The 21,196-nt window shown below is 44.8% G+C and overlaps 1 protein-coding gene and 1 pseudogene across 1 annotated transcript in view; both read left to right on the forward strand.

The window, feature by feature from the left end:
* LOC110503029 (protein sidekick-2) overlaps positions 1-21,196 on the forward strand; it is a 581,578-nt gene that overhangs the window by 208,223 nt on the left and 352,159 nt on the right. The window lies entirely within an intron of this gene.
* On the forward strand, positions 8,655-10,649 carry LOC149972604 (glyoxalase domain-containing protein 4 pseudogene; annotated as a pseudogene).

Here is a 21,196-nt window from a genome sequence, read left to right on the forward strand (position 1 = left end):
AGCAAAACTTGTCTGCTAAATACACTGGTGTAGCCCAAAGCCATATGGCCAGATCAGGGCCTAACTTAAGAAGAACTCAGAGTATGATCTTTTGTTCTTCTGAAATAGATTACATTTTCTTCATACCATGTTTCTTTAGACCTGTCTATAATACAAAATGAAGTTATTGTGATGGTGTAGCCCTATATTACATGGATTTGTCTGACTTTTTAAAATGTAGCTGTTCCAAAGGTCTGCATCAGGGGCTTGTAGGTTATGTGTGGAAGCCCAGAGATGCTAAATGTGTTTATACACTGCTCAAAAAAAGAAAGAGAACACTAAAATATCACATCCTAGATCTGAATGAATGAAATATTCTTATTAAATACTTTTTTCTTTACATAGTTGAATGTGCTGACAACAAAATCACACAAAAATTATCAATGGAAATCAAATGTATCAACCCATGGAGGTCTGGATTTGGAATGACACTCAAAATTTAAGTGGAAAACCACACTACAGGCTGATCCAACTTTGATGTAATGTCCTTAAAACAAGTCAAAATGAGGCTCAGTAGTGTGTGTGGCCTCCACGTGCCTGTATAACCTCCCTACAATGCCTGGGCATGCTCCTAATGAGGTGGCGGATGGTCTCCTGAGGGATCTCCTCCCAGACCTGGACTAAAGCATCTGCCAACTCCTGGACAGTCTTTATTGCAACGTGGCGTTGGTGGATGGAGCGAGACATGATGTCCCAGATGTGCTCAATTGGATTCAGGTCTGGGGAATGGGCGGGCCAGTCCATAGCATCAATGCCTTCCTCTTGCAGGAACTGCTGACACACTCCAGCCACATGTGGTCTAGCATTGTCTTTAGGAGGAACCCAGGGCCAACCGCACCAGCATATGGTCTCACAAGGGGTCTGAGGATCTCATCTCGGTACCTAATGGCAGTCAGGCTACCTCTGGCGAGCGCATGGAGGGCTGTGCGGCCCCCCAAAGAAATGCCACCCCACACCATGACTGACCCACCGCCAAACCGGTCATGCAAGAGGATGTTGCAGGCAGCAGAACGTTCTCCATGGCGTCTCCAGACTCTGTCACGTCTGTCACGTGTTCAGTGTGAACCTGCTTTCATCTATGAAGAGCACAGGGTGCAAGTGGCGAATTTGCCAATCTTGTTGTTCTCTGGCAAATGCCAAACATCCTGCATGGTGTTGGGCTGTAAGCACAACCCCCACCTGTGGATGTCGGGCCCTCATACCACCCTCCTGGAGTCTGTTTCTGACCGTTTGAGCAGACACATGCACATTTGTGGCCTGCTGGAGGTCATTTTGCAGGTCTCTGGCAGTGCTCCTCCTGCTCCTCCTTGCACAAAGGCGGAGGTAGCGGACCTGCTGCTGGGTTGTTCCCCTCCTACGGCCTCCTCCACGTCTCCTGATGTACTGGCCTGTCTCCTGGTAGCGCCTCCATGCTCTGGACACTACGCTGACAGACACAGCAAACCTTCTTGCCACAGCTCGCATTGATGTTCCATCCTGGATGAGCTGCACTTCCTGAGCCACTTGTGTGGGTTGTAGACTCCGTCTCATGCTACCACTAGAGTGAAAGCACCGCCAGCATTCAATAGTGACCAAAACATCAGCAAGGAAGCATTGGAACTGAGAAGTGGTCTGTGGTTACCACCTACAGAACCACTCCTTTATTTGGGGTTTCTTGCTGATTGCCTATAATTTCCTCCTGTTGTCTATTCCATTTGCATAACAGCATGTGAAATTTATTGTCAATCAGTGTTGCTTCCTAAGGGCACAGTTTGATTTCACAGAAGTGTGATTGACTTGGAGTTACATTGTGTTGTTTCAGTGTTCCCTTTATTTTTTTGAGCAGTGTATTAATTAACGGTAAATTAATGTCTGTCTGTCTGTCTGTCTGTCTGTCTGTCTGTCTGTCTGTCTGTCTGTCTGTCTGTCTGTCTGTCTGTCTGTCTCGGTGTCTAGTGCCCTCTGAGGCATTTAGCACAGTGTGTTTGTTTAGGTGTGAAAGTATAGGCTCACAAGCAGCTCTTGGACGCCTCAGTGTCTGAGTTTTGGAGAAAACTAGCACACACACAGGCACACACACACGCACACTCTCCCTCCCCCTCCCAGCCGCAGGTCATGGCTCCCAGCATGCATTAGGCCATCCATCAGCCTCACAGTGGATCCAGCCCTCAGCGCACATGGAGTGAGAAAAATTGACAGATCAAAAGAATGGAGAGAATGTAGAGACGGGCTTAATTCACAGTAATTAAGTGCCTACAAATGAAAATGAGTGAATAGAAGAAAGAAATTGGCTGAAGCTGATTTAACGCTCCAACCTGGTGATGCATATCCCACAGGGCTGTGGAGGGGTTTGGCTCCCACCTGGTGATGCATATCCCACAGGGCTGTGGAGGTGTTTGGCTCCCACTTGGTGATGCATATCCCACAGGGCTGTGGAGGGGTTTGGCTCCCACCTGGTGATGCATATCCCACAGGGCTGTGGAGGTGTTTGGCTCCCACTTGGTGATGCATATCCCACAGGGCTGTGGAGGGGTTTGGCTCCCACCTGGTGATGCATATCCCACAGGGCTGTGGAGGGGTTTGGCTCCCACCTGGTGATGCATATCTCACAGGACTGTGGAGGGGTTTGGCTCCCACCTGGTGATGCATATCTCACAGGACTGTGGAGGGGTTTGGCTCCCACCTGGTGAATCATATCCCACAGGGCTGTGGAGGGGTTTGGCTCCCACCTGGTGATGCATATCTCAAAGGACCGTGGAGGGGTTTGGCTCCCACCTGGTGATGCATATCTCACAGGACTGTGGAGGGGTTTGGCTCCCACCTGGTGAATCATATCCCACAGGGCTGTGGAGGGGTTTGGCTCCCACCTGGTGATGCATATCTCACAGGACTGTGGAGGGTTTGGCTCCCACCTGGTGATGCATATCTCACAGGACTGTGGAGGGGTTTGTCTCAGATCAGAATTATTAACATAATTATAAACATGGCTATTGTGAAAACCTACACTGGCAGGCCTCATTATTTGTCTGGGTCCTGATGAGGGATAGTACCACCAAGGTAGAGGGGTACCTAGCAGGCCTCATTCTTTGTCTGGGTCCTGATGAAGGATAGTACCACCACTGTAGGGGGGTACCTGGCAGGCCTCATTCTTTGTCTGGGTCCTGATGAGGGACTTGTTTTGGACAATGGTTCTCCCATGGACGATAGTGTCCATGTCCTTGCTTCATGTTTGCTTAACTACCTTTCTCCCCTCCCCTGTTCAGCCCAGATGATGTACACACTAATGGGTGTCGCTAGCTGTTAATGAATGACTGAGACTGGGGCTGGAGCTACAAATAGGCTGCTTGCTCCCTGAGGGCTATCTCATATCATGATTTAACACCAGACATATTGGACAATCACACTCCTCTTTCTTCCCTCCCTCCCTAGTCATTGTCCCACTCCTTCTTCTCCCTTGTTCTCTCCTCATTCCCCTTGCTCCCACTCCTTCCTCTCCTCCCTCATTCTCTCCTACCTTATTCCCCCTTTCACTAAGGCTTGATAGTGTCCCCGTGGATACCCACTATACTCTGTCATGCCTCTACTGTGACTGACTTGGTACTGCTCTGCTCTGAGGCATGGTACTGCTCTGCTCTGTGTTGTTCATGTAATTTTGGATGATGGTAGTTGGCCAGCCAAATGACCACAGTCTCCGTAATATTTAGAGACACATTTTCTTCTCACCTCTGTTCCTGACTCCATGTGCTACCATAAAAATAGAAAGACTAGTCAATTGACTGGTAAACTCATGGGTACACTCGCAATGGCTGCCTGGTATTGTGATGTAATAATTTCTATGGTAATGTAGCATGTTCAGGTTTCCTAGGTTTCTTCCTAGGTTCTGGCCTTTCTAGGGAGTTTTTCCTAGCCACCGTGCTTCTACACCTGCATTGCTTGCTGTTTGGGGTTTTAGGTTGGGTTTCTGTACAGCACTTTGTGACATCAGTTGATGCTAGAATGGCTTTATAAATACATTTGATTGATTGAAATTTGATTGATGTTCATTCAAATGAAGGTAACTGATGTGGCTCATGCAATGGAATGTTTTTTTTTATAAAGTCAGTTGAGTTGAATAAACAAATCACACCACATATTGATGGGTACACTTTCTGCTTTGCTCTCTCATCCTCAGAGGCTAAGAGAGTATTGGGGGAACTCGAGCGTAGTACTAGTGAGATTGAGGTAGAGATGGTGGGGCAGGGCAATGTAGGCCTTCAGGGTAATTTAGCTGAATTACGTAGTGACCTGTAGGGACCAGTTTTTTCCAGGTTAAAGCAAAGGGAGCACTTGTAAGAGCTAGGTTCTCCATGCTCAAGGAGATGGATGCTCCCAGTTCCTTCTTCTTTGGTTTGGAAAGACAGAGTGGTGAAGCCAAGGGTATGCATTGTCTACGGCTGTCTGATGGGCGCGTGACCTCTGTGGTGGGGGAGATGCGGGAGCGGACTGGAGTTTTTTTATGAGTTGTATAGGGCAGAACTGTGTGATCCTATGTGTGCTCAGGTTTTGCTTGTATAACTCCCTAAGCTCTCCCTGGCACAGAGGGATGAAATGGACATTCCCCTGTTGTCCCATGAACTGGCAGAGGCCGTAACCTAAATGTCCCCCGGCCGTGCACTGGGGGTCGATGGACTCCAAGTGGAGTTTTATAAACAATTCTGGGGAATAATTGGACTGGACTGTGTCAGGAAGAACTGGGAGGGGCTGTCACAGGCAATGGTGTCAAGACTGGCCAGGTGGAGGTGGCTCCTGTCCCAAGTGTCATATAGAGGGAGGGTGCTGATAATCAACCACCTGGTGGCATCTTCCCTTTGGCATAAACTGGCCGTCCTCAATCCCCGTAGGTCTGCTCGCAGCTGGTGGATTTTTTCTGGTCGGGCCATCACTGTCTGAGGTCAGCAGTGTTGTATATGTCCGTAAACTTAGGAGGACAGGGCCAGGTGGAACTGGAGAGCTGGGTGGCTTTATTCCGATTAAAGGTGGCGCAGAGACTGCTGTACAATATTGATGTCGGCTGGAGGGAACCAGCATGCGCGCTGCTGAGGAGAGCTGGCGGATTATGGTTGGACTGGCAGCTATTCCTCATGAGGCTGGAGAGGCTGAGTACAGCAGGTCTCTCGGATTTTTACTCTGCACTGCTGAGGGCCTGGCAGCTGCTAAGGCCCACAAGAGAAGGGGGTGTGGAGCCTGGATGGTGGGTGTGGGAGAAGCCTATCTTTTGAGATCGGTTCAGTTGAAGACCCTGCAGAATTGACTGTTGGCAGCGGCTGGGAGAGGGGGTGGAAATGGGCCTGTAAGTGTCTGAGCCTGTAAGTGGGGTGTTTGAGCTGCCAAAAGGGGTGGGGCCACCAATGATTCTACCACTGCAGGTGATGGAAGAGGCTGGGGACTGGCAAGGGGGTCTGGAAGATTTGTTAGATTTCCCCTGTGGGAGTTTTGGGGGGTTGGAGATAAACCTAAATCAACAACCTCTGCATTAAGGTAAGGAACATTAGGAGCCTAACAGGAGTGAAAGCACATCATTGGCAGGGGGGATGTGGGGCGAGGAGTATGGTGGGTTTTAGATGTAGGGGGCTCTACAAACTCCATGTACCAAAGAGGTCAGAGGACCTCCAGTTGGAGGGTTCTACATGGAGCCCTGGCCACTAACAGCTGGTTGGCACGGGTTGAACCGGGAGTCCGAGAGGGGTGCCCTTTCTGTGTCATAAGTGAAACTGTGATTCATGTGTTTTCCGTGTGCGCCAGGTGAATGCCATTAATGTCTCTTTGGAATGTCTGTGTGAGAGGTTTGGAGTGGAGTTTACTGTCAGGATGTTTATAATAGGGTACAGGTTTTCAAATAAGGAAAGGCCAAATGTGTGTTGTCAAATTTTCTGTTGCTCAGGAAAATATGTCTATTTGGCTAACAAGGAGGAACAGGGTCAAAGGTAACAGACCCTTCAACCCTTTACATTATTGTTGCCTCTGCACGCCTTAGGGAGGAATTTGAGTTCTATAAAATTATAAAAAGTGTGGAGATGTTTCAGGTGATATGGAGTGTTCGGGGGGCTGTCTATACAGTTGGGGAAGATGGGTTGGATATACAGTTGTTTTTTGTGATGTGTGGTGTTGTTTTGTATTGTGTGGTAGAGTGGTAGATTGCAATGTGAGTATGCAGTAGTGCAGTACAGGGGCTATTAGTTTTGGGTGGTGGTGAGGTTTTAATGAAATTAGAATTTATCATTAAAGAAAGACAAAAAGTTACATCTCTCTCTCATCATCTCTCTCTCTCTTTCCCTCTCGGTCTATCTTTCTTTATCTCTCTCTCTCTCATTCTCTTTCTCTGCATGCTGGGAGTCTGGAGTTAGATTGCCTTTGTTTTCCTTCTTGTTTACTTTTCTTGGTGATTTTCCTTTTTCTTTACATGATTAAGGTTATCATTATTTGTATTTTTGTGTTAGAATTAAGCATATTGTATTTCTTGTCAGAATTGCCATTGTTTGGCGGGGCTGGCGACCCACAGGGTACGCCGTCCCTGTCACTTCGGCGTGATACTGAAGCTACCTTCCCTGTGGAGGAGTTTTTGGTCGCCATAGGAGAGAAGGTATGCTATGAAAATGTTGGTTATGCATTGCGGATGAATAAAGCGGTGGTAGTGTTACGGTGTGTGAATGAGGACCCAAAAGCGAATTAACGTAAACAGAGCTTCTTTAATAACAAAACAAACGTAGGCTCAGATGGACCGGCAGATTCCGACAGGACAGGACAAGGTTGCAGCAAACATGACGATAGTCTGGTTCAGGCATGAATAACACAAACAAGAATCCGACAAAGACAGAAACAAAAACAGAGAGAGATATAGAGGACTAATCAGAGGGAAAAAGGGAACAGGTGGGAAAAGGGGTGACGAGGTAGTTAGGAGGAGACAAGGAACAGCTGGGGGAAAGAGGGGGAGAAAAGGTAACCTAATAACGACCAGCAGAGGGAGACAGGGTGAAGGGAAAGGACAGAAACAAGACACAACATGACAATACATGACAGGTAGTTTTTTTTAAGAAGAGCATCTTGTTGTCAGATGGTTGAGCATGGCGTACTTCTTAAAGGTATGCTTTTCAAGTAACGCAACTTTTTTTCTCTGTCCACAAGGGTAACGATTTCGTATGTATCGCCATTTATTCCCAATGAGCTATTGGAGCGCGAGTTATTGCGGTATGGGAAGTTTGCAAGTTCAATTAAGATTGTCCCGTTTAGTTGCAAACACCCGGCTTTGAAACAGGTTATGTCGTTTCGGCGACAGGTGTTTATGTTTTTGGACTCTGGAGTTTGGAGTTATTGTTTAAAGGTAGGCATGTCAACAGACTGTATATGGCTCATGCTAGTACAGGCAGTCAACAGTGTTTTGAGTGTGTGGATGTTGGCCATCAGCGACATGCTTGCCCGAAAAGAGAGAAGGCGGAGGGAGGGATGCAGGTGTTCCTCGTAACGCCTGGGCCCACTGATGTAGGGAGAGGTGGGCCGACAGTGGTAGAGCAGCCACAAGCACCTGTTGCTGAGGAACAAGTTGTCTGTGTTGAGAGTACTGAGTTGTAGCTTGTACCAGAGGGGAACATTGCGTCTGTTAAGCAGCATAAAAATATTGTTGTAGGTGGTAAGGACGGATTTGAGGAGCCATTTCCCCAGACTGGTGAGGAAAGGCCCAGTACAAGTGATGGGGTACAGGTGGAACTAGTCTCTCAGGTAGGGGAGGAGATACCCACTACAAGTAATTGGGTACAGGAGGGGGTTCAGGTGGAGCTAGTCTCCCAGGTAGTGGAGGAGATACCCACTACGAGTAATGGGGTACAGGAGGGGGTTCATGTGGAGCTAGTCTCCCAGGTAGTGGAGGAGATACCCACTACGAGTAATGGGGTACAGGAGGGCGTTCAGGTGGAGCTAGTCTCCCAGGTAGTGGAGGATATACCCACTATGGTTAATGGGGTACATGATGGGGTTCCGGTGGAGCTAGTCTCCCAGGTAGTGGAGGAGATACCCACTATGGTTAATGGGGTACATGAGGGGGTTCAGGTGGAGCTAGTCTCCCAGGTAGTGGAGGAGATATCCACTATGGTTAATGGGGTACATGAGGGGGTTCCGGTGGAGCTAGTCTCCCAGGTAGTGGAGGAGATATCCACTATGGTTAATGGGGTACATGAGGGGGTTCCGGTGGAGCTAGTCTCCTAGGTAGTGGTGGAGATACCCGGTACAAGTGGGGAGTGTTGAGAGGGATGTGGCAGAGGGGAGTCAGGGGTCTGTGGCCTCAGTTGAGGAGGATCAGGAGAAGTATATGGACATCTCTTTTGATGATAACAGCTGGTGATGACTCAATTTACATTTTAGAGGAGGTAAATAGGTTCCTGGATCAGACCTTTGGGAAATCTGTCAAATTGGCATATGTATTTGATCTTGATAAGTTTGTGAGGTCAGCTGTGATATTACAGAAGACATTGGATTTAGACCAGTTGAGTGAGAAGAAGCGTTTTCGCTTGAATTACTGCTGTTATGGCAGCAAAAGGAAGTGGGAAACGTGGTAACGTTAAGAGAAAATTCGAACAATGGTAATGATCATGACACACAGGGTGTTTTTTCTCTCTGTCTGATTTCTTTGCTGTTTCTTCTGTTTTTCCTTTCTATTTTCTATATGGCAATCAATTGAAAGGATCCTTAATCAACGTAGACAAGCTAAGCGTGATACATAATCGTATAGTACAAACTCACAAACTCACTTGGATCATAGTGGCTTTGATTCGAGCCTTGCATTTCATTTTTAAAGTGGGTGACAGAAGCAAAACGGCCACCTTTAATAGAGATGTGCTCAGCATGACGATTTTCCGTTAAGAGTTTGAAGAAGGATGTAAGGCAACCTGTAAGGGCCCTTATGATGAAAAATGGAGCAAGACAATGGTCGGCTTCGGGCCTGAGGTTGATGACTTTGTGGCTGAACTGTTCTATGGTTATGGAGTGGGAGAATTTTGCCTAGGCAATGACTTCCTCGGTTTGACTCTGCAGTTAAGCTAGGCTGTCAACAATGCTAAACGGCTTGGTTGGCTCCTCACGGGGGTTGGAAAGGGCCTCTATGTCACGGTTTTCCTCCTCTTCGTCTGAAGAAGAGAGGCGAGAAGGATAGGAGGACCAATATGCGGCGTGGTAAGTGTCCATGGTTTTAACAGGAAAACTCAAACATGAACACAACTACAAAACAAGAAACGTGAAAACCGAAACAGCCCTATCTGGTGCAGTAAACACAAAGACAGGAAACAATCACCCACAAAATACCCAAAGAATATGGCTGCATAAATATGGTTCCCAATCAGAGACAACGATAAACACCTGCCTCTGATTGAGAACCACTCTAGGCAACCATAGACTTACCTAGACAACTAAACTGAACACAAACCCATTAATCTAATAAAACCCCTAGACAAGACGAAACACAATAAATCTCCCATGTCACACCCTGGCCTAACTAAAATAATAAAGAAAACAAAGATAACTAAGGGCATGACACTCTATCTGGTTGAGGCCCCAGGAGGTTATCACTTCTACCTGGTGGACAAAGATCAGCCTCCCAATGATCCTGTGCAGAATGTGAGCCTGGCAGGGTCTGACCTACAGGAATCAATACACTGCTGCTCCTCCCTTCTGGGGATGAAGGTGACAGAGAACAGTGAGGAGAAGAAGACTGTACTGATGGGAATCACAAACACTCATTGTAAACTAGAGCTTCACAACATTGTTGGGACAGTAGACCATGTGACAGCCTTCAGGCAGATAGCATTCTCCTGTCCACGTGAGCAGTTTGCAGATCTTGAAGCCTTGATGACAAAGGGGAACCATCACATCTTTACTATCTTGGTTAGCCTGGACACCCCTGGGAAGGCTTGTTTAGCCTGGACACCCCTGGCAAGGCTTGTTTAGCCTAGACACCCCTGGGAAGGCTTGTTTAGCCTGGACACCCCTGGGAAGGCTTGTTTAGCCTGGACACCCCTGGGAAGGCTTGTTTAGCTTGGACACCCCTGGGAAGGATTGTTTAGCCTGGACACCCCTGGGAAGGCTTGTTTAGCCTGGACACCCCTGGCAAGGCTTGTTTAGCCTGGACACCCCTGGGAAGGCTTGTTTAACCTGGACACCCCTGGGAAGGCTTGTTTAGCCTGGACACCCCTGGGAAGGCTTGTTTAGCCTGGACACCCCTGGGAAGGATTGTTTAGCCTGGACACCCCTGGGAAGGATTGTTTAGCCTGGACACCCCTGGGAAGGCTTGTTTAGCCTGGACACCCCTGGGAAGGATTGTTTAGCCTAGACACCCCTGGGAAGGCTTGTTTAGCCTGGACACCCCTGGGAAGGATTGCTTAGCCTGGACACCCCTGGGAAGGATTGTTTAGCCTGGACACCCCTGGGAAGGCTTGTTTAGCCTGGACACCCCTGGGAAGGCTTGTTTAGCCTAGACACCCCTGGGAAGGCTTGTTTAGCCTGGTCACCCCTGGGAAGGCTTGTTTAGCCTGGTCACCCCTGGGAAGGCTACAGTAGAAGTGGTCATTTGGGCTGATTCAGATGCCCATGAGATCTGCTTTGTTGTTTGAGTGTTTATTGTGTTGTGGGTTCCCAGACCCAATAAAGCTTCTTTAAAACTCAAACTCTTCATCTCTCTCTCTCATTCCCTCTCGGTCTATCTTTATTTCTCAAACTCTCTCTTTTGCTCTAACTTTCTTTATCTCTCAAACTATCTCTCCATCTTTCATTTTTCCTCAAACTTCTACTCTCTCTCCTCTCTCTTCCTCTGTGGTCTTATCACTGTGTGTGCCGCGGCTCAGAAAGACTACGTTTTTATTTCTCTCTCTGTGTCTGTAGGTCTTTCTCTCATTCTCCTCCTCCTCTCTTTCTCTCCCTCCACGGCTGGGTATGGAGGGATAACAGGAGGACATGCTCTGTTACTTCAAGGGGTCTTAAAATTCAAAATCATATAGAAAAATGATCCTTGATATGACCGTCTTAAAACAATTCTCTATAGCTAAGTAGACCCTCCACCCAGTTTAGACAGGGCTTTGACTGTTTAGTGCCAAAAATAAGGTGGTTAGATACATGTAAAGAATTGGGACTATCTGTTGTTCCATGTAGTGAATATGTTATTCAATGTGTTTGTGTGGGCTAACAGCAGTAGCGCCATCATTAAATCATTTTGTTAGATTTTTTTAATGTATTTTGTATTATTTATTTTATACTTCAAGGTCTTACAATTCAAAATCAAATAGCTAAATCATCCTTGGTATGATCTTCTTAAAACGATTCCATATAGCTTAGTAGAACCCTCCCTCCCCCGTCTTAGACAGGGCTTAGACTCTTATGGGTTTAATAGTTGCGTGTGTACTGTCATGCTGCAGGTGGTTGCCTTGTGGCTTTTATCCAGGTGGGAGAATGGAGAGCCAGACTGTGTGAATCCCAGCCAGAAAGAGGGGGAGGGGTGAGGGGGGAAACGTTAGAGGACAGCCATGCACGCAAGATGCCGTTCACTTTTTGCAGCCAAAAAGTTACTGTATGAACAGTAAGTTCTGCTTTGGGGCATTTGTGGACTGAATCATTGGATAAAATAAATCTCAACCAACCACGGTCTTCCTCTAAGAGAATACGTCTCGGGGCTAAAAGCAAAGCGGACCAAAATAAACACTAGAATAGTGATATCATATCCCATTCTCCCCCAGGTCTCACAGAGTAGGTACACTACTGTAGGTAAACAAAGCGTAACTCCCCTGTGTGTGTGTGTGTGTGTGTGTGTGTGTGTGTGTGTGTGTGTGTGTGTGTGTGTGTGTGTGTGTGTGTGTGTGTGTGTGTGCGCGTGCACATGTGTGTGTGTGAGTGTGTTCTCCCTTTCTCGGTCCTTGCATATTTCAGAGGTAGTACCCGGTGCTACTCTCAACAAACAAGCCTTCCTCATCCCTAGTAGGGACTGCACATCTGATCCCGCCTAGGTAAGCCAGCCAACCTGCATCAGCCAGCAGTTGAGTTCCTGCTAGCACTGCAGCATAAATATTCAGGGAAACATATCCAACATTCTAATGACTCCTTTTGTATCACACACACACACCTCTGCCGTCTATGTTTCCTCTACAGATCTTTTCCCTCCCTTTCTTCACTCCTAGTTTCACTCTCAATCCCTTTGTCTTCTTGAACATGCATGATTCATAGCTCCCCATTAAAGACACACACCGATGGGCAAAAGAGACCTTGCTTGTTAGGCATGAAATAACAACCACAAATTAAATCACAAGAATATGAATACACTCTTCTGGACAGTGCTGAGGTACATGTGTTGATTCTCGACTGAGTGACCAAAACCTAGTCTTCCTAATGAGAATATTTATTATCTTTTGTTTCTTTGACTTCCAACTCAAGTTCCTCCTGGCCTCGTGGGCTGGCATCTCATAAAACAGGATTTTGGGGAAAAGAGTCAAATGTCTCATCAACAAAAAAATCTTACTTCTGTTGCTTCCTTGATTTCCTAAAGTGACACTTTAACGCAGCATTTTTTTTGTCTGAGCAGCTTAATGTCTGACACTGTTCCTGTTGGGCCTTTGAAGAGGTGAGGGAGGGAGGGATGGCTGGGAAGGAGGGAGGGATATAACAGAACAACCATCTGGCGTCATTTAGTTGAGGAGAATGAGAGGTATGATAAAGGGTATAGTGAGAGAGAGAGAGGGGTGTGATACATTTTAATTCTATTTATTTAACCTTTATTTAACTAGGCAAGTCAGTTAAGAACGCATTCTTATTTACAATGATGACTACCCAAGCCAAACCCAAGCCACTTGGGAGCTAAAAGGGCATAGTGTGTGAGAGAGAGAGAGAGAGAGAGAGAGAGAGAGAGAGAGAGAGAGAGAGAGAGAGAGAGAGAGAGAGAGAGAGAGAGAGAGAGAGAGAGAGAGAGAGAGAGAGAGAGAGAGAGAGAGAGAGAGAGAGAGAGAGAGAGAAGAGAGAGAGAGAGAGAGAGAGAGAGAGAGAGAGAGAGAGAGAGAGAGAGAGAGAGAGAGAGAGGAGAGAGAGAGAGAGAGAGAGAGAGAGAGAGAGAGAGAGAGAGAGAGAGAATGCATATTTCTGCAAAATTATCCTCTTTGTAGGGTGTAAAACAACAGAATAATGCAGAGCAGAAATAGGCTGTGAATTATCAAAATCCAGAGAAGAGCCTTAAATTACACAACCACCTGAAAGAAGTATTTCCCAGCCCTTACATATCAAAGCCATCACCTACAGAGAGATTAATCTAGAGAAGATTCCCCTAAGCAAGCTATTCCTGGGGCTCTGTTCATAAACACAAACAGACCCCGCTGAGCCCTAGGACAGCAAAAGCAACACAATTAGACCCAACTAAATCATATGGAAAACCAAAAAGATAAATACTTGACGAAGTGGAAATAATTTACCAAAAAGTTGTGGTTAGAGTGTTGGAATCCCCGAGCCGCCAAGGTAAAAAAAATATGCATATATATTTTATTCTGCCCCTGAACACGGCAGTTAACCCACTGTTCCTAGGCCGTAATTGTAAATAAGAATATATTCTTAACTGACTTGCCTAGTTAAATAAGGTTAAAAATAGTGTAAACATATGTTTTCCATGTGAATAAAGACCATTGAATTGAGAGGGAGGGAGAGGGGAAGAAAGATGGGGGAGATAGAATACAACATAGTAGCCTTTTGGAAAGTATTAAGGGCTCTGGTGTGGCAACTATCAGGGGCTGGCAATGACAACCAATGTTTCTGGGTAGCAGCTCTGGTGTGGACACTGTCAGGAACTGGCAATGATAACCAGCGGTCTGTGTAGCAGTTCTGGTGTGGACACTGTCAGGAACTGGCAATGAAACCAGCGGTCTGTGTTGCAGTTTCTGGTGTGGACACTGTCAGGAACTGGCAATGACAACCAACGGTCTGGGTAGCAGCTCTGATGTGGGCACCGTCAGGAACTGGTAATGACAACCAACGGTCTGTTGTGGACACTGTCAGGAACTGCAATGACAACCAACGGTCTGGTGTAGACACCATCAGGAACTGGCAATGATAACCAACGGTCTGGTGTGGACACCGTCAGGAACTGGCAATGACAACCAACGGTCTGGTGTGGACACCGTCAAGAACTGGCAATGATAACCAACGGTCTGGTGTGGGCACCGTCAGGAACTGGCAATGACAACCAACGGTCTGGTGTGGACACCATCAGGAACTGCCAATGATAACCAACGGTCTGGTGTGGGCACCGTCAGGAACTGGCAATGACAACCAACGGTCTGGTGTGGACACCATCAGGAACTGCCAATGATAACCAACGGTCTGGTTTGGACACCGTCAGGAACTGGCAATGACAACCAACGGTCTGGTGTGGACACCGTCACGAACTGGCAATGATAACCAACGGTCTGGTGTGGACACCGTCAGGAACTGGCAATGATAACCAACGGTCTGGGTAGCAGCGCTGGTGTAGTCATAATTACAAACAGAATGAAACCCTTGCCTGGCTTGACATTTATGTTTAATTAAGTTCCCTTCTCTCAAATGGTGCACTATGTCCGCTTCCTAGTCCCTACTCACCTCACTCTGGGTCGGGGTAATGTTTGTCTGTTTTGAGGGTCTTGTGTCGAGGCGTAGTTCACCTTGCAAAGACGAGCAGTGGTGTGTGACAAGGAGAAATGTATGTGGCTGTGTTGAGACTTGACAACAGGCATTGAGGTTAATACAAGAGCAGGGCCACACAGCCCCGCAACGCACACCCCGCACATCCCGCCCCTAACCCCCCCCCCCCCCCCCCCCCCCCCCCCCTCTCTCTCTCTCTCTCTCTCTCTCTCAATTCAATTTAAGGGTTGTATTGGCATGGGAAACATATGTTTACATTGCCAAAGCAAGTGAACTAGATAATAAACAAAAGTGAAATAAACAATTCAAAAAAACTGTAAACACCACACTCACAAACGTTCCAAAATAATAATAATAATAAGACATTTTAATTGTCATATTATGTGCGAATTATGAAAGGGAAATAAATGCGCATAAATATGGTTGGTATTTACAATAGTGTTTGTTCTTCACTGGTTTCTATTTTCTTGTGGCAACAGGTAACAATTATTGTTGCTGTAATGACACACTGTGTTATTTCACCCAATAGATAGAAGATTATCAACTTTTTGTGGGCTGTGTAATCTGAGGGAATTGTGTGTCTCTAATATGGTCATACAGGAGGTTAGGAAGTGCAGCTCAGTTTCCAACTCATTTTGTGGGCAGTGTGCACATAGCCTGTCTTCTCTTGAGAGCTAGGTGTACCTCCGGTGGTCTCTCCCTATAGCAAGGCTATGCTCACTGACTACATAGTCAAAGCTTTTGGGGTCAGTCTCTCCGTCTCTCTCTCTCCATCTCTCTCTCTCTCTCTCTCTCTCTCTCTCTCTCTTTATATATATATATTTCTCTCCTCACACTCCTCAACCCTGCGATCCTTCAGGCTGGTGATTAAACAGCAACCATTCACTTATCAGGAGCTCTCTAGTTTCTCTCTCTGTGCCATAAATTAATAGCAGCGCTGCTTCGCTCCCTAAATCAAATCTTATCTGCTAGCTGGCTGCTTGGGTGGCTGGCTGCATGGAGAGGAGGAGTAGAGGAGAGGAACACCGGAAGAAACGAGGAGGAGAGGAGGAGGAATAGTGGAGGAGTGAGTTTGTTGGTTTTGTTTGTGTGAGATTCTCTATTTTACTCGGCAGCGTGTGAAATCTAATTAAACTAGGCTAGACACACACAGACACTTTATCCACTCCACTCCATCTCCACTTTCATTATTAGTTGCTGTTTCTTAAAACCTCTTGAAGCTAGGGGGCACTATTTTTATGTTTGGAAAAATAACGTTCCCAAAGTAAACGGCCTATTTCTCAGGACCAGATGCTAGAATATGCATATAATTGACAGATTAGGATAGAAAACGCTCTAAAGTTTCCAAAACTGTCAAAATATTGTCTGTGAGTATAACAGAACTGACATTGCAGGCGAAACCCTGAGAAAAATGGAGGAAAATTAAGCGCCAGTTGACTTCAGATTCTAGTGGGGTGAGGCCAGGTGCTGCAGACTTTTGTAGTGCCCGCACCAAATTCGTTGATATATATGTTGAAGAGGGTGGGGCTTAAGCTTCATCTCTGTCTCACCCCACGGCCCTGTGGGAAGAAATGTGTGTGTTTTTTGCCAATTTTAACCGCACACTTGTTGTTTGTGTATAAGGATTTTATAATGTCGGATGTTTTACCCCCAACACCACTTTCCATCAATTTGTATAGCAGACCCTCATGCCAAATTTAGTCAAAGGCTTTTTTGAAATCAATAAAGCATGAGAAGACTTTGCCTTTGTTTTGGTTTGTTTGTTTGCTAATTAGGGTGTGCGGGATAAATACATGGTCTGTTGTACGATAATTTGGTAATAATCAAATTTGACATTTGCTCAGTACAGTGTTTTCATTGAGGAAATGTACAAGGCTGCTGTTAATGATAATGAAGAGGATTTTCCCAAGGTTGCTGTTGACGCGTATCCCACAATAGTTATTGGGGTCAAATTTGTCTCCACTTTTGTGTATTGGGGAGATCAGTCCTTGGTTCCAAATATTGGGGAAGATGCCAAAGCTAAGGATGATGTTAAAGATTTTTAGTATATCCAATAGGATTGGAGGGTTTTTATTTTGTCCTCTATCTGATTCAAGGTAATTGGAGAATCCATTGGGTTCTGGTAGTCTTTAATAGTTGATTCTAATATTTGTATTTGATCATGTATATGCTGTTTTGTTGTTTGTTCTTTGTTATATAGCCAGGATTGAAGATGTGGTTTACCCATACATCTCTTTTTTGGATAGATAATTATTTGTGTTGTTTGTTTAGTCTTTTCCCCAAAAAAATTCAAGAGTCTATGGATTCTTCAATTACATTGAAATTATTTCTGATGTGCTGTTCCTTCTTTTTACGTAGTGTATTTCTGTACTGTTTTAGTTATTCACCATAGTGAAGGCATAGACTAAGGTTTTCCGGGTCTTTATGTTTTTGGTTGGACAGGTTTCTCAATTTCTTTCTTAGACTTTTTTCATTCTTCATCAAACCATTTGTCATTGTTAATTTTCATCGGTTTTCGATTTGCGATTTTTCGATTTGTTTAGGAAGCTGAGAGGTCAAATATACTGTAAATATTTTCTACTGCCACGTTTACACCTTCACTATTACAGTGGAATGTTTTACCCAGGAAGTTGTCTAAAAGGGATTGAATTTGTTGTTGCCTAATTGTTTTTTTGGTAGGCTTCCAAACTGCATTCCTTCCATCTCTGTCTCTCTCTGTCTCTCTCTGTCTATCGCCAACTCTCTCTGTCTCTTCGTCTCTCTGGTCTCTCTCCATCTCCATCTCTCTCTCTCCTCTCGCTCTCTCTCTCTCTCTCACTCTCTCTCTCACCCTCCCTCTCATCATCTACCGCTCTCTCTCTCTCTGTCTAACTCTCTCTCTTTTAAAGGGCTAAATTGCCCTTGAATAAAATGAAAATGAAGAGATGCTGTGACAAAATGAGATGTGATAATAGTGTGTGGACATTTTGCTGTTAAAATAAAAGATGTGGGCGTGTTCAGGGGAGAGGGGTCCAGCTGCCTATCCCAGGGGTGCTCTGGCGCAGGCATGTCTCTCTGACAGCTCAGTAGACACTCCAGCACCACCTGTCCTCCAGGCGCACACACTCAAAGACACATACACATGCCACATTCAGACAGACATAGAAAGAGAGAGAGAGAAACCTGTCCAACCAAAAATGTAGATACCCGCAAAACCTGAGTCTACACCTTCACTGTGGTGAATCACAGAAAAAGAAGGAACATGTCAGATATCAGCTCAATGTAATTGAATAATCCATAAACTCTAACCACTTCTGGGAAAATTGGAACACACTAAACAAACAACAACACAAAGAATTATCTATCCAAAATGGAGATGTATGGACAAACCACGTATCCAATCTTTTTGGCTCTATAACAAAGAACAATCAGCAAAAACATATACATGATCAAATGAAAATCTTAGAATCAACTATTAAAGACTACCAGAACGCATTGGATTGTCCAATTACCTTCAATTAACTACAGGACAAAATAAAAACCCTCCAACCCAAAAAGGACTGTGGTGTTGATGGTATGAAATGAAATCATCAAATATATAGACAATAAATTCCAATTGGCTATAGTAAAACTCTTTAACATCATTCTTAGCTCTGGCATCTTCCCCAGGATTTGGAACCAAGGACTGATCACCCCACATGGGGACAAATATCATACTTTTTGGAGAAATGTCCTCTGATCTGATGAAACAAAAATAGAACTGTTTGGCCATAATGACAATTGTTAGGTTCGGAGGAAAAAGGGGGAGGCTTGCAAGCCGAAGAACACCATCCCAATCGTGAAGCATGGGGGTGGCAAGATAATGTTGTGGGGGTGCTTTGCTGCAGGAGGGACTGGTACACTTCACAAAATAGATGGCATCATGAGTAGGAAAATGATGTGGATATATTGAAGCAACATCTCAAGACATCAGTCAGGAAGATAAAGCTTGGTCGCAAATGGGTCTTCCAAATGGACAATGACACCAAGCATACTTCCAAAGTTGTGGAAAAATGGCTTAAGGACAACAAAGTCAAGGTATTGGAGTGGCCATCACAAAGCCCTGACCTCAATCCTATAGAAAATGTTGGGCAGAACTGAAAAGAAGTGTGTGCGAGCAAGGAGGCCTACAAACCCTACTCAGTTACACCAGCTCTGTAAGGCGGAATGGGCCAAAATTCACCCAACTTATTGTGGGAAGCTCGTGGAAGGCTACCAGAAACGTTTGACCGAAGTTAAACAATTTAAAGGCAATGTTACCACATACTATTTGAGTGTATGTCAACTTCTGACCCACTGGGAATGTGATGAAATAAGTCAAAGCTGAAATAATTCATTCCCTTTACTATTAGTCTGACATTTAAAATTCTTAAAATTAAGTTGCGATCCTAACTGACCTAAAACAGGGAATTTTTACGAGGATTAAATGTCAGGAATTGTGAAAAACATTTGTAATGTCTTTATTATTTTGGAACTTCTTTGAGTTTAATGTTTACTGTTAATTTTTGTTTACTTAACGCTTGCTTTTGCAATGTTAACATATGTTTACAATGCCATTAAAGCCCCTTGAATTGAATTGAATTGAGAAAAAGAGACAGGGAGAGAGGGAGAGAGAGAGAGGGAGAGAGAGAGAGAGAGAGAGAGACAGACAGACAGACAGATGTGAGAGAGAGACACAGAGAGAGTTAAGATGAGAGAGAGAGAGAGAGAGACAGATGGAGAGACAGTTAGGGAGTGTGAGACACCACACACTCTGGTGTGTCCGCACAAACAGACTTTCTCTAAATGTACACTCTACACATCCACATGTGCGTGAGCATGGATGTATGCATAATTAAGATTACATTCATGCATACAAGACACACAGGTATTCAGAAGAGATTCATATTTGCAGACGTCCATGTGCTTGCATAATATGATGATATATGGATATTAATGTGATAGTCTTTCAAGTACTCTTAGGTATTTGTTAAAAAAAAAATTATCTCACACATGCAGACACAAACACACAGGCAGACACGCAGACTCACACATGCACACACACACGCAGACACACACACACAAACTCTAGAAAGTTGATAAGTCTCTGTCATGCCAGAAGCCACATGAAGTTTTCATTGAATCCACATCACCACATCAGAATTACAACAAAGCTCCATGTTGTTGTTGCTTTGTCGAGAATCCTCCTTCATGCTGTGTTGTACAAAACCACAAAGGATATTTGGAAGAGTTTCATAAAAACTATGGTGTGTAAAAACCATTTGTAGGCCAAACCCATTCCCAGCAATAGGCACACTGTAGAAGCTTTTGTATACTGACACACACACACACACACACACACACACACACACACACACACACACACACACACACACACACACACACACACACACACACACCTCTTCACTCCTACTGATGCCACCATGTCCCAAAAGCTCTCTCAGTTTTTAGTATCAATTTGATTGGCCAGTTAACCACGGTGGCACAAACGCTAGTGTTGGGAGCCAATGGAGAGGCCTGTATTATGTTGAGTGCTTTTGGAGATATTTTGTTCTTTTCCAAATGTAGACTCTTATTAAATATAAAACCCCCAAACCTGACTTTATCCCTTAACCTGACCTTATCCCTAAACCTGACCTTATCCCGTAACCTGACCCTAACTTTAGAATTGTGGAGTAGCGATGTATTGAGAAAAGCAATAGTAGGCTCTTTGTACTGTTTGAGAGATGTTTATCGCTGTAGAAATCGAGCAGAGTGCACCATAGACACCTGCGGATTTAATAAAAAGTAGGAATGATAAGTATAAATCAAGTTAGATTGGCACCATGGGGGTTTATTGGTGCTGATTTTAATATGTAAACTTCAGCTGTTTTATTATAGAGCCATATATGGTGCAGGTGAGAAACATGCTGACTCTTCCATTTTATTTTTTTTTGTACCTTTATTTAACAAGGCAAGTCAGATAAGAACAAATTCGTATTTACAATTACTGACATGGAATAAATGCTTGTGGCTCTGAATGAATGGAAAAAAAATAGTAATATATTACTATTGTGGTGATGCAACCATCACATTGACTGAAATAAAGTCATGGATTCAGAAATCTACTTTCAAAATTGTACCTTTCATTTGTCATTTGGCAGATGCTCTTTTCTAGAGCAACTTTAATTCTGTACAAAGTAAGTACAACAACCACATATCACTACATACAACCTTGTGGTTTTATTTTACTGATTCAGCCAATAGAATACACAAGAAGATGTATTTAGACATTATGGGAATCTTAATGCAATATAATCACTCGATCTGACTATTAAAACAAGCTTACATATTAATTATGCATCGTAGATAACAGCTGAAAAATCACTTGTTTTTACTCTACCTGAGAGTTACTTGTTTTTTGTCAGTTGGAGCATAGAAGAGGGATAGAGGGAAGGTGGGAGGGAGATGAAGAGAGAACAGAAGAGACAGGGAGACGGGGAGAGAGAGACCTGCT

This window comes from Oncorhynchus mykiss, chromosome 23 (genome assembly GCF_057628025.1).
Source record: "Oncorhynchus mykiss isolate SJ-2025 chromosome 23, ASM5762802v1, whole genome shotgun sequence".
NCBI lineage: Eukaryota > Metazoa > Chordata > Actinopteri > Salmoniformes > Salmonidae > Oncorhynchus > Oncorhynchus mykiss.